This window comes from Jaculus jaculus, chromosome 4, assembly GCF_020740685.1.
Source record: "Jaculus jaculus isolate mJacJac1 chromosome 4, mJacJac1.mat.Y.cur, whole genome shotgun sequence".
NCBI lineage: Eukaryota > Metazoa > Chordata > Mammalia > Rodentia > Dipodidae > Jaculus > Jaculus jaculus.
The window spans coordinates 87,449,984-87,461,092 of record NC_059105.1 but is presented as its reverse complement, the minus strand read 5'-3'; the positions used below and the strand labels follow the sequence as shown (position 1 = coordinate 87,461,092).

Sequence of the window (11,109 nt, the reverse complement as noted above, 5' to 3'; positions counted from 1 at the left end):
ACTACATAGTGAATTACAGGTCAGCCTGAGCTAGAGTGAGACCCTACTTCAAAAAAACAAAACAAAAAAAAATTTTTTTCAATGGGTTAGTGGCCTGTGAAGCCTGAGGGTCCAGGTTTGATTCCCCAGATCCCACATAAGCCAAATGCACATGGTGGTGCATGTGTCTAAAGTTCATTTGCAGGAGCTGGAGGATACAGCTTGCCAATTCTCTCTCTGTCTAATCACTAAATAAATAGAAATAAAATATAAAAAATATTTTAACTCATTAACCCATGAGGAGAGAGAGAGAGAGAGTCAGAGAGCACTGAAGTATAGGGCCTCACCAGGGCCTCTTGCCCCTGCAAACCAACACCAGACACCTGTGCCACTTTGTACATCTGGCTTTACATGAGTCCTGGGAAACTAAACCTTAGGTGGCAGACTTTGAAAGCAAGTGCTTTATATACTGAACATCTTACTAGGTGCCTCTCTATGGTGGTTTGATTCAGGTGGCCTCCATAAACTTAGGTATTCTGAATGCTAGGTCCTCAGATGATGACAATTTGGAAATTAAAGCCTCCTGGAGGCAGTGTATTGTTAGGGGTGGGCTAATGGGTGTTTCAGCCAGTTTCCTCTTGTGAGTGTTTGGCACACTGTCCTGTTGATGTTGTCTGCCTGATGTTGGACAGGAGGTGATATCCACCCTCTGATCATGTTGTTTTCCCCTGCCATCATGGTCTTTCCCCTCAAGTCTGTAAGCCAAAATAAGCTTTCTTTCCCACAAACTTCTCTTGGTCAGGTGTTTCCTGCCAGCAATGCAAACCTGACTGCAACATTCTCCTTTGTTTGAATCTTATATTCTTCTACCACATCTTTAGCAATGGTCAGCCTAAGAGAGTGTGATAAAGATGTCTTACTTAGTGTTGAAAACTCCACTGTCACTTCTCAGTTTTGAGTGTCTTTAGTGGTCACCACCATCTGAAAAGACCCAAAATGGGAGTAGCATTACTGTATGGGCATAAACATAAGTGTTTTGAGGGCAGTCTGGTGGTCATAATATATCCATTTATCCAGATAACAGTAGTAGTTTACCCCTAGGGCTTGTGATCTCTCTAGCCACAGGCCTTTGATTTTGTTTTCAATACCAGGTAGGAATTGACTCCTATGGAACTGGCTTAAAGTCCAATCAGAGAGCAGTTGGTTTCTCCCATAATAGACATGTCATCATTGCACCAGTTGGCACATTTAGCCTGGCTTTCAGTTGTAAAGCTTACAGGGTCCACTGCTGGTTAAAACTGTTGATGACTTTTCTCTCCCAATAGGCTGCATAGGTCTTTCCAGCATGCTGACAGCTAGTCACTGGGGAGCAGGCTTCCAGCTCAGCTTCAGCTTGATTTGTGTCCAGCAATAGGGTCTTAACATCTAGTTCTGGTGGAAACCAAGAACCTTGTTGTTACAAGTACCTTCTCATGGTAGGACAAACACCCAACCAGAAGCAGCTTATGGGAGAAAAGGGTTTATTTTAGGCTTACAGTTTCCAGAGGAAGCTTCATGATGGTGGAGAAACCTCCCACTTCATCCTACATTCCATAACAGAGAGACAACAGGAACTCCAGCAAGCATGAGCTGACTGAACTAGCATCTAGGGCTGGACTCAACAAGGTCTGCCATTGGTGACACAGCTCCTCCATCAGGGATCCACCTCTCAAATGCTTCAAGCTGAGGACTAACTAGGGAACTTAATCACAAATACCTATGTTTATGGAGACATTTTACATTCAAACCACCACATTTGGCAATAGCCTATAATGGTTTGGGGACACCATGGCCTGACCAGCAACTTGCTAGAAGCTATTCCACTTTTGGCACTGAAATATTCCTGGAACAATCTACTGTTTCTGGGCATGGCATTATCTACCACCAGGGTAATTCTACCCAAACTCTTTCTCTCTCTTTTAAAAGACAAACTATATGCACTATTTAGCTATGGAAGAAGTAGATTTTCATATGGCTTATTCATAATATCTTTAATTTTTAAATCTTTGAAATATTTATTTCACTTATGAGAGAGAGAGAAAGGGAGAGAGAGAATGGGTGGATGCACCAGGGCCTTCAGCTGCTATAAATGACCTCCAGATGCATATACTACCTTGTGTATCTGTCTTACATGGGTCCTGGGGAATTGAACCTATGTCCTTTGGCTTTGCAGGTAAATGCCTTAACCACTAATCCATCTCTCCAGCCCAACATCTTCAATTCTGATTAATTCTTCCATTCCCTCCTCTCTCCTATCCCCTCATTTCTCTTTTCTTTAATTCTAGCAATAGAGCAGCCCCCACTCATTTGGAGATATGTAAGCTATGAATGAAATTTGAATAGATAATGGAGAAAGGGTTTAGATTACACATACCAGAGCAGTGCTTAGTATAGTATCAATGTTGCATCTCTGATCCATTTCTTAGTCATCTTTTTTTTTTTTTTTCTGGCTGTCATTATCTTCATGTCCATACTCCTACCTCTCTTACAGTCTTCAAAACTCATCTGCCTTCTGCACTTCTTCAGCTCTGCCCATACTCGTTTTGAAAAGCAAAGTATGTTGACTGACAGCTTTTTCATCCCTTATAAATCAGTCCAGGCTCACAAACCATCTTAAGACTGTCTCAAGACTGTCTCTAAAGCTTTAGTCTTGTGCTCTGAGGAGGAAATCAAAATATTAACATCCAAAATCTTTGAAAGAAGATGAAAAGAATGGGGTGAATTTACTATATAAAAGAAGCAAGATTTTCTTCCCTACATGTGCTAGCACCTGGATTTATTGTGTCATCTTTAGATCTGGCACTCAGAATCAATAAACTTGACCTGATCTGAGATAAATGACAACATTTTATCAAGTCAGTTCCTAAATTTCTTCATCTTTCAGTTTGTTCCAATAGATAATTTTAGTTTCAAATAATTTATAAGAAGAGATATTAAAAACTGCAATTTAATGATAACTGAAACAGTGGATAGTAAAGTTATAAATATCTTCAAGAAATGTTATTACACACCAACACAACGGAATGCCTCCTTGAGAACAAATGAGTAAAAATGGAGGGAAATGCCAGGCGCAGTGGCACTCACCTTTAATCCCAGCAATTGGGAGGCAAAGGTAGGTAGATCACTGTGAGTTTGAGGCTACCTTGAGATTACATAGCGAATTCCAGGTCAGCCTGAGCTAGAGTGATCCCCTACCTCTAATATACCTCTAAGGAGGTAGATACCCTACCTCTAAAGAAAGAAAAATGGCATTTGAATGTTAATATAAAATAGCAGGTAAATTTACCTTTAGGAATATTTTATTTAGAATTTAAACTTTTAGAGAGATAATAAAGCAGAGAAGATAACATTATAGTTTGAATTTCATATGTACTTGGCTTAAGAAAAGTATAAAATATAAAATGCAAAGAAAGTACAATATTAAATACTATAAAGCAAGCAATAAAATTAAAATTAATACTATAGAAATGACTCAGCCAGTGCTATAATATTCAAGATAAGCATAGGAAAACACTCTTTTTAGGCTAAAGGATGGGTTAGCAGTTAAAGTGCTTGCCTGCAAAGCCAAATGACCCAGGTTTGATTCCCCAGGACCCATATAAGCTAGATGTGCCTGGAGTTCGTTTGCAGCAGCTAGAGACCCTGGTGTGCCCCCCCTGCCTCTTTCTCTAAAATAAATAAATAAAAATAAAATATTTTTAAAAACACTTTTATATTTTATAAGAGTTTATTATCAGAAGAAAGTTATGCAGTGTAATACTCAGCTCACTGGGAAAGAGTCAGGACTCAACAGGCTTTTCTGTAAGGTGAGCTTACGCAGTGTGAGCCACCTCCTGTGACTCATGGAAAGAGAAGTAAGGCCAAGGTGCCGCCTATACCAAGACGTTAATGCTTTGGGCAGGATGGTCCTCATAACTAATGTAAGTTTAAAATGTTGGTGATTCTGAGTCTACAGAAGGTGTTTTAAAACTCTGAAGCATGCATATAACCGATAGCCACCTACAGTAATTCTTACCCTAGTGCTCACTTTGGCGGCACATATACTAAAAATTGGAATGATACAGAGAGCATTAGCATGGCTCCTGCACAAGGATGGCATGTCAGTTCATGATATAGTCCATATTAAAAAAAGAAAGAAAAAGAGAAAAGAAGAAAGGTAATTCTTATCCTATATGGTTGCATTTTAGCTTAAAAGGTCCAACACATGTCTTTGAGAAATTTTGTTAGTTTTGTTCCTGCTTTAATATCATTCTTCATCCTTAAACGTTTACTCTTTGTACTCTTTTTTTTGAACTGAGAGCAACATCTTTCCATTCCCTTGCTAATGAATTCAAGAAAATCTCTTTTTCTTTAGTAGTGTTGGGGGCCAAATCCAAAGCCTTCTGCATGTTAGGCAAGGGCTCTACCAGTGACCTATAGAATATATCCACAGCCCCAAAGAACATCACTAATATATATTCATTTTTATATATGTTAACAGTCACAATTACATTCAATTTTTTTGAGATGAGCCCACTAACATCACTTAGGAAACAAAATTCTTTCTATACCCAATTAGTTGGAATGAGTGACCTAAACGTCTATTTAGTGACATGCTAAAACTTCCCATACTAATTAAACATATTTTTTGCTTAGTGAACATGTTAAAGAAGCTTCTCCTCTAATTAGCTTCAGTCTAATCAATCATTTCCAGTCTGTCTTCTCTCTGGAGGAGGCAGGGAAGTTTGAATTATCCATGTGTGGTTTCTGTGTCCACATACTCGGGATCAAGTCTGCCTTGCAGGTGCTTTTTTCTTCTTTACATGGCATATTCTATTCTGTGAGCTATACACTGCATCTCTTCACCACTCCTTCTGAACTTGCTTTTTTAAAGAATATTTTATTTATTTATTTGAGAGAGAGAGAGAGAGAGTAAGAGAGAGAAAGCTAGAGAATAGGCCCTCCAGGGTGTCCAGCCACTGCAAAGTCCAGAAGCATGCGCCACCTTGTGCATTTGGCTTACGTGAGTCCTGGGAATCAAACCTGGGCTTTGCAGGCAAGGCCTTAACCACTATGCAATCTCTGTAGCCACCTCTATTTTTTTTTTTTTTTTTTTGAGATAGGTTCTTGCTCTAGCTCAGGCTGACCTGGAATTCACTATAGAGTCTCAGGCTGGCCTCAAATTCATAACCATTCTTCTACCTCAGCCTTCTGAGTGCTGGGATTAAAGGCATGCACCACCATGCCTGGCAACTTGTAGTTTTAGAATTATGAAGGTCAATTTCTTTCATGAATGGTGGGAAGAATTTGTGGAATGTATTAGTCAACTAGGTTATTGGAAAATTGCCTGAGCTGAAAGATGCTATGATATATAAGACATCACCTGTTTTCCCAACAATGAGCTTACAATCTAAGTGACATGTGTAAGGAAAAGTGAAAGATGGTACAAATTTAAAAAAAGACTAAATGGATGAATTTTAAGACTGTATTCAGAAAGTACACTAAAGTGCAGGTTCTTTAATTTTAGCTGTTCACACAACCTTTTGAGAAGTTGATAAAAACTATGGGCCTCTTAATGAAAAAAAATGCACAAGTACAAATTTGTCTACATTTGACATAATAAGCTGCTCCCCAACTTTGGCACACATACCTAATTACAGTTCATCTTTTGTCCTACTCTATTCAGGATACTGTGAAAAATTATCATAAGCTAAGTATCTTATAATATGAAACAAATGTATTTCTGACGTATCTGAATGCTGGAAAGTCTATGCTCCAGGTATCAGCAGATTCAGTGTCTAATCAGGCCTCTTCCTGGTGGGAAGTCCAAGCTCGAGGCACCAGCATATTCAATGTCTGGTCAGGCATCTTTCTAGCTTGTGCATGTCTCTCTTCTCACTGTGTTCTCATGCGGCAGAACTGCCAAGGCAAGCTCCACTGATCCAATCCATGAGCATGTAGGCCTCATGACCTTTTACATATCACCTATTTCAGGAATAGGCTTAGTCCTTCCCTGGATAGGCTAGATGTCATAAAAAAAGTATATTCATAAAAATGGACCCCTTAGGAGATGAAGAAACTACTTTAATTTTATTTCAACACTTAGAGCAATGAAATACCAGACAGCACACAATGTGGTTAAAATAATAGGAATAAACACATTTAGAAATCTGGACATGCATAAGAGCTTTTTTACATGTGGATATAAAATAGTTTATGTTCTTACATTGGAAAAGTGTAAGTTTCTAGAGCAATAAGTCTTATGAACTTAAAGACATTAATTATTCTTTCTTTTCAGACTTAAGCATGCTTCTTCCTTCTTCCTTCTCTCTCTCTCTATTTTTTTTTTTTTATACAAAATCTTACTATGATGCTCAGGCTTGTCTTAGGCTCTTGGGCTTGGGGATGAGGTTATAGTTCAGTGGTAGAACATTTGTCTAGAATATATAAGGCCCTGGATTCAAGCCTCAGTACTGACAAAAGAAAAACAAACTCTAAGGCTCAAGTGGTTCTCCTGCTTCTACCTCTTCAGTAGCTGGAACTGCAGAAGCGAGCGTGCCTTGGCTGTGTGGTGCATGCCATGCATGCATGTTTACTTATTTTCTCTCTCTCCTATTCATCCCCACTCATTCACAAAGTGGACCTACAGTTAAATAATCCAGGTTATCTCTTATGTTATCTTTATTACTTATTCATTTATTCTCTACATATTCTGTCTTACAGGTAGCATCTTTCTTTTTCCTTGGCCCTTTGAATTTTGTATGTAATTTCACAACATGCTCAATAATACAGAAGTCTTACATGAAAATTTCTATTTTAAATGGTATGAAAAAAAGCAATCCATTATTCACAAGTCCTTATTCCATTACTTTCTGAATGTGCTAGCTGTGCTTTCCCTTGTAAAGACATGCAATTTAAGCAAATTAAAAATGTTTGAGGCCAAGCATGGTGGCACATGCCTTTAGCCTTTAGCTCAGGAGGCAGAGCTAGGAGGATCACTGTTTGGGGCCACTCTGAGACTACATAGTGAATTCCAGGTTAGTCTGGGCTAGAGCAAGACCCTACCCCGAAAAGCCAAAAAAAGTTTGAAATTAATGTGACCAGAGATGTCCTGTTTAGCTGAGAGACTAAGTTTGTCTTTGCCATTAAATACTGTTCACTTTCTTAGTAACAAGAAAAGCAATGTGGTCTGAAATTCTATACTGCAACATCTACAAGAATCTTCTAGGGCTGATATAACAAAGGAAGTAAATGAGGAAGATTAAAATAGATTTCTTGTCTTATACTCTTTTCTTGTTTTACATTCTGGTACTAGCTAAAGTTCTGTGACCAAGTGTTAGTAAGATTGGTTCTTTTTAATGCATATGTTGGGGAGTCTGTTCTGTGCTTCTCTATTGGTTTCAGGATTTTTGCTGCAATTTCTGGTGTTCCTTGACTTATAAACATACCACATCAGTATTCCCCTTCACTGGCACACAGCATTCTCCTTGTGGACATAGCTGTGTTCAAGTTTTTGCTTGTATCTACTAAGCTGGGCATGGTGGCGCACACCTTTAATCCCAGCAGAGGCAAAGGTAGGAGGATCACCATGAGTTCAAGGCTACCCTGAGACTACATAGTGAATTCCAGGTGAGCCTGGGCTATAATGAGATATTACCTTGAAAAATCAAAGAGAGAGAGAGAGAGAGAGAGAGAGAGAGAGAGAGAGAGAGGAGGAGGATATATACTAATCAATTTGGACTAAAGGCCTTTCTAATTCCAATATGATCTCATCTTAATTACCTCTATGAATATCTTACTTTTAAGTAAATTAACATTTTAAAGTGTTGGAAGTTAGGACTTCAATATATAATTTTTTGAGGACCTAGTCATCTTGTAAAAGTATTGCTTGATATGAGATGTTTAAAGCATATGCACAATGAGTAGAAAATATTTTATATTATGTCTTGTTTTATTATTTCTTTCTTTATTTATTTTAAGTTTAGACTTTATTAGATTAGGAGAAGGAAAGAAGAGAGAATATTAAAAGCTCCTGCCATGAGAAGGCAGGAGAGGGTAAAGCCCAGAGTACCCAGAGTTCATGAGAAGACACAAAACCCAAATTGGTGTAATTTACAGATGGAGCTGAGCTAACCAGCCATAATGCCAAGTTTTGGGGGCTGAGCTTAACCAACCTATAACAGGTTCAGGTTTAATCCTTCCAGGAAGCTTAGTTCTAGGAGAGGGAAACTCCTTCCTGCAGACTGTATATTGTTTGGAGACCCACTTCTATACTCTTTCAGATCAAGAGAATAGGTGACTTACCAGAGTTGTAAGAGTGTCCTGTCATCTCCTGTGGCCTTTGTGACCTGGGAGTAGGAACCAAAGTATTGGTTGTCCTCTTAACTCATTCCTCAGTTGGCTTTGGCTGCTACATATGGCTATCAAGCACTCAGGACAGTTACACCAGTCTTGAACAAAAGCATGGGTCTGCAAGTACAGTGAAAACATATTAATAGCCACTGGGATAATTATTACCAATGAATTTAACACATCTGGAAGTGGTTTTATTAAAAAGCAACTAAAGCAGAATAAAGTCCTGACATCTTTGTTGTAAGACATGAGGAGAGTTAATTTGGTAGCCTCAGGGATTAACAGAGCTTCTGATGTCAATACCTGTGTTGGGAGCTATGAACCAAACCTCGGCCATGTTGACAGAAACTGCCATATAGCAAGTTAAGTTTCTATTTCCTCATCTAATGATCTATTACCAGAAATGAAGGAGCCATTACGCCTGGGTGACAGCCTCTCCTGCTGCTGCCGGTAATTGATGAAGAAACAAATAAATTACATTTAACCAGTAACCATGTGATCTCTGGCCTGGTTATGATTCCTTCCCCCTACAACCCTATAAAAACCTATGTGTAAAAAGTAAACTTCAAGACCTTGACAAATACCTAGCTTGGTCTCCTTCTTGTGTCTGTTTGCCTCCCCCATTCAGGTTAGCTTCTCCCTGAGTCCTTGTTCAACTCCCCGCTGGCCGGGGCATACCTGGAGGCAGGCTGGACTCAAATGAACTGATCCTGTTGCCTCCACCTCTCAAGTACTGGCTGGAATTAAAAGTTTGGGCCACCACACCAAGCAGAATCTTGTGACTCCCAATAATCCCCTATAATGCCTGGTGCTGGGATTAAAGTTGTGAGTCACCACACCCACCAGAGTATTGCACAAGGTGTTCCTGTGTCGTGTAGCAGCACATCCCATTTTGAGAAAAGATTTATATTTCCATGACTTCTTGGAATATAACCAAGATTTGAGTGTGAGAGGAAAAACTAAAAAGGAAAAACTTGAAGATTTCTTTAAAAACATGGTTAAATCCACAGATGGAGTAATTGTTTCGGGAGTAAAGAGTGCAGACGACTTCTTTGAGCGTGAGCGGACATTCCTTTTGGAGCATCATCACCGAGAGTTAGGGGTGCCCCTGCTCCATCTGATAGGATGACAGGCTCTCACGAAGAGCTGCAGTAGAATTGGGTCTTCTTTACATGCTTTAGGAACTCAGGATTCTACAGATATTTGCAAGTTTTTCCTCAAAGTTTCAGTACTGTTTAATAAAACAAGAAAAATAGAAGTATGGGTATCTGCTGATGAGGATCAACCTCTCGGACCTGTTAAAACATTACTTAAGAGAATCTCAAGCCACCAGGGATCTCCTCTACAGACCATCGAGGTCCCTAGTGGATTATGAAATTGCTAATAAAGTGCTGCATAAGGAAAGAGCAACAAAACAAAGGTGTTCTGCAGGGGGAAACGTTCCAACAACTGTGCTGTCAGAAGTTTGAAAAAAAAATCTGAATCTACAAAACAAGAGCTTAGAGATTTTAAGACAAGAAGAGTTGCTGCATTCAGAAAAAAATTCATGGAAATGGCAGAATTAGAACTGAGGCATGCAAATCCTTCAGTTGCTGCACAGCTGCCTTGCGGTTTAAATGGAGACACATAGCCAAGCCCCACGTTACTGTTACAAAGGCCTGCCTTCCTTTAAATCTTCCTTCTGTTGTCTTACCGATGTTAAGCATTTCTGTTCACTGAAATCAATACCCAAGCAGCTCCCTCCAAGTGCGTCGCCTCTCCGACTCTGAAAACAGTGGGCAGTGCTGTGCACAGGCAGGGCCTGCCAGGCCATGGGGGTAATGCTGCACCGTACGCCCTGGCAGTGGGCTGTCAGGCGGCACTCGTCCTACCAAGCCCAAAGTTAAACATTTTTTTCAAAGTAGTCTAACTGTGTTCATTTTATAAATAATAATTCTTCTGACTGCCACTCTTATTTACCTTTAAGTCACTTCTGACGTTTAACCTCTCCGAATACATTGTTGAAACATGATAAAGATAGCCTTTCTTGATTAAAAAAATGTTTTTTAAAGCATTGCATACCTTTAGTTCTGTCATGTAGCCTTGTAAAGCATCTTAGACTTACTTAACTAATTAACAGAGATGTTTTGCCAGAATTTATGTCATCTTTGTAAGTTTGATTTCTGGGGAAAAAAAGCATCAGTATATTTGTCTTAAACTTGTAGACTAAACCAATTATTATAAAATAACCAGTGATAACAGTGGTAATTTTTAACTCTGTGATCATTGTATGATACTAAAATTTGGAGTAGTTTTAAGAAATCTCCTCCAACATTACGCTTCACAGTGTACGTCTTAGATTTATTATTATTTGTTATTTCTTTTTAAAAATGGTCTGTTGAGGGCTGGAGAGATGGCTTAGCCGTTAAGCACTTGCCTGTGAAGCCTAAGGACCCCGGTTTGAGGCTCGTTTTCCCAAGACACACGTCAGCCAGATGCACAAGGGAGTGCACGCGTCTGGAGTTCGTTTGCAGTGGCTAGAGGTGCCCATTCTCTCTCTCTGTCTCTTTCTCTCCCTGTCTCTTTCTCTCTCTGTCACTTTCAAATAAATTTGAAAGAAAGAAAGAGAGAAAGGAAGAAAGAAAGAAAGGCAGGAAGAAAAAAAGAAAGGAAGGAAGGAAGGAAGGAAGGAAGGAAGGAAGGAAGGAAGGAAGAAAGGAGAAAGGCCTGTTGAACTAAGCTCACCAATCCCTTCACAACAGAATGAGCTGGCCACTGTGC

At 39.4% G+C, this 11,109-nt stretch overlaps 1 non-coding gene and 1 pseudogene across 1 annotated transcript; both read left to right on the top strand.

The window, feature by feature from the left end:
- The first annotated feature begins 1,790 nt into the window (after positions 1-1,790).
- On the top strand, positions 1,791-9,979 carry LOC101611357 (annotated as a pseudogene).
- LOC123460440 lies at positions 4,038-4,145 on the top strand. The gene has a single exon (XR_006637003.1). It is a non-coding gene; the product is annotated as a U6 spliceosomal RNA (small nuclear RNA).
- Positions 9,980-11,109: the final 1,130 nt, after the last annotated feature.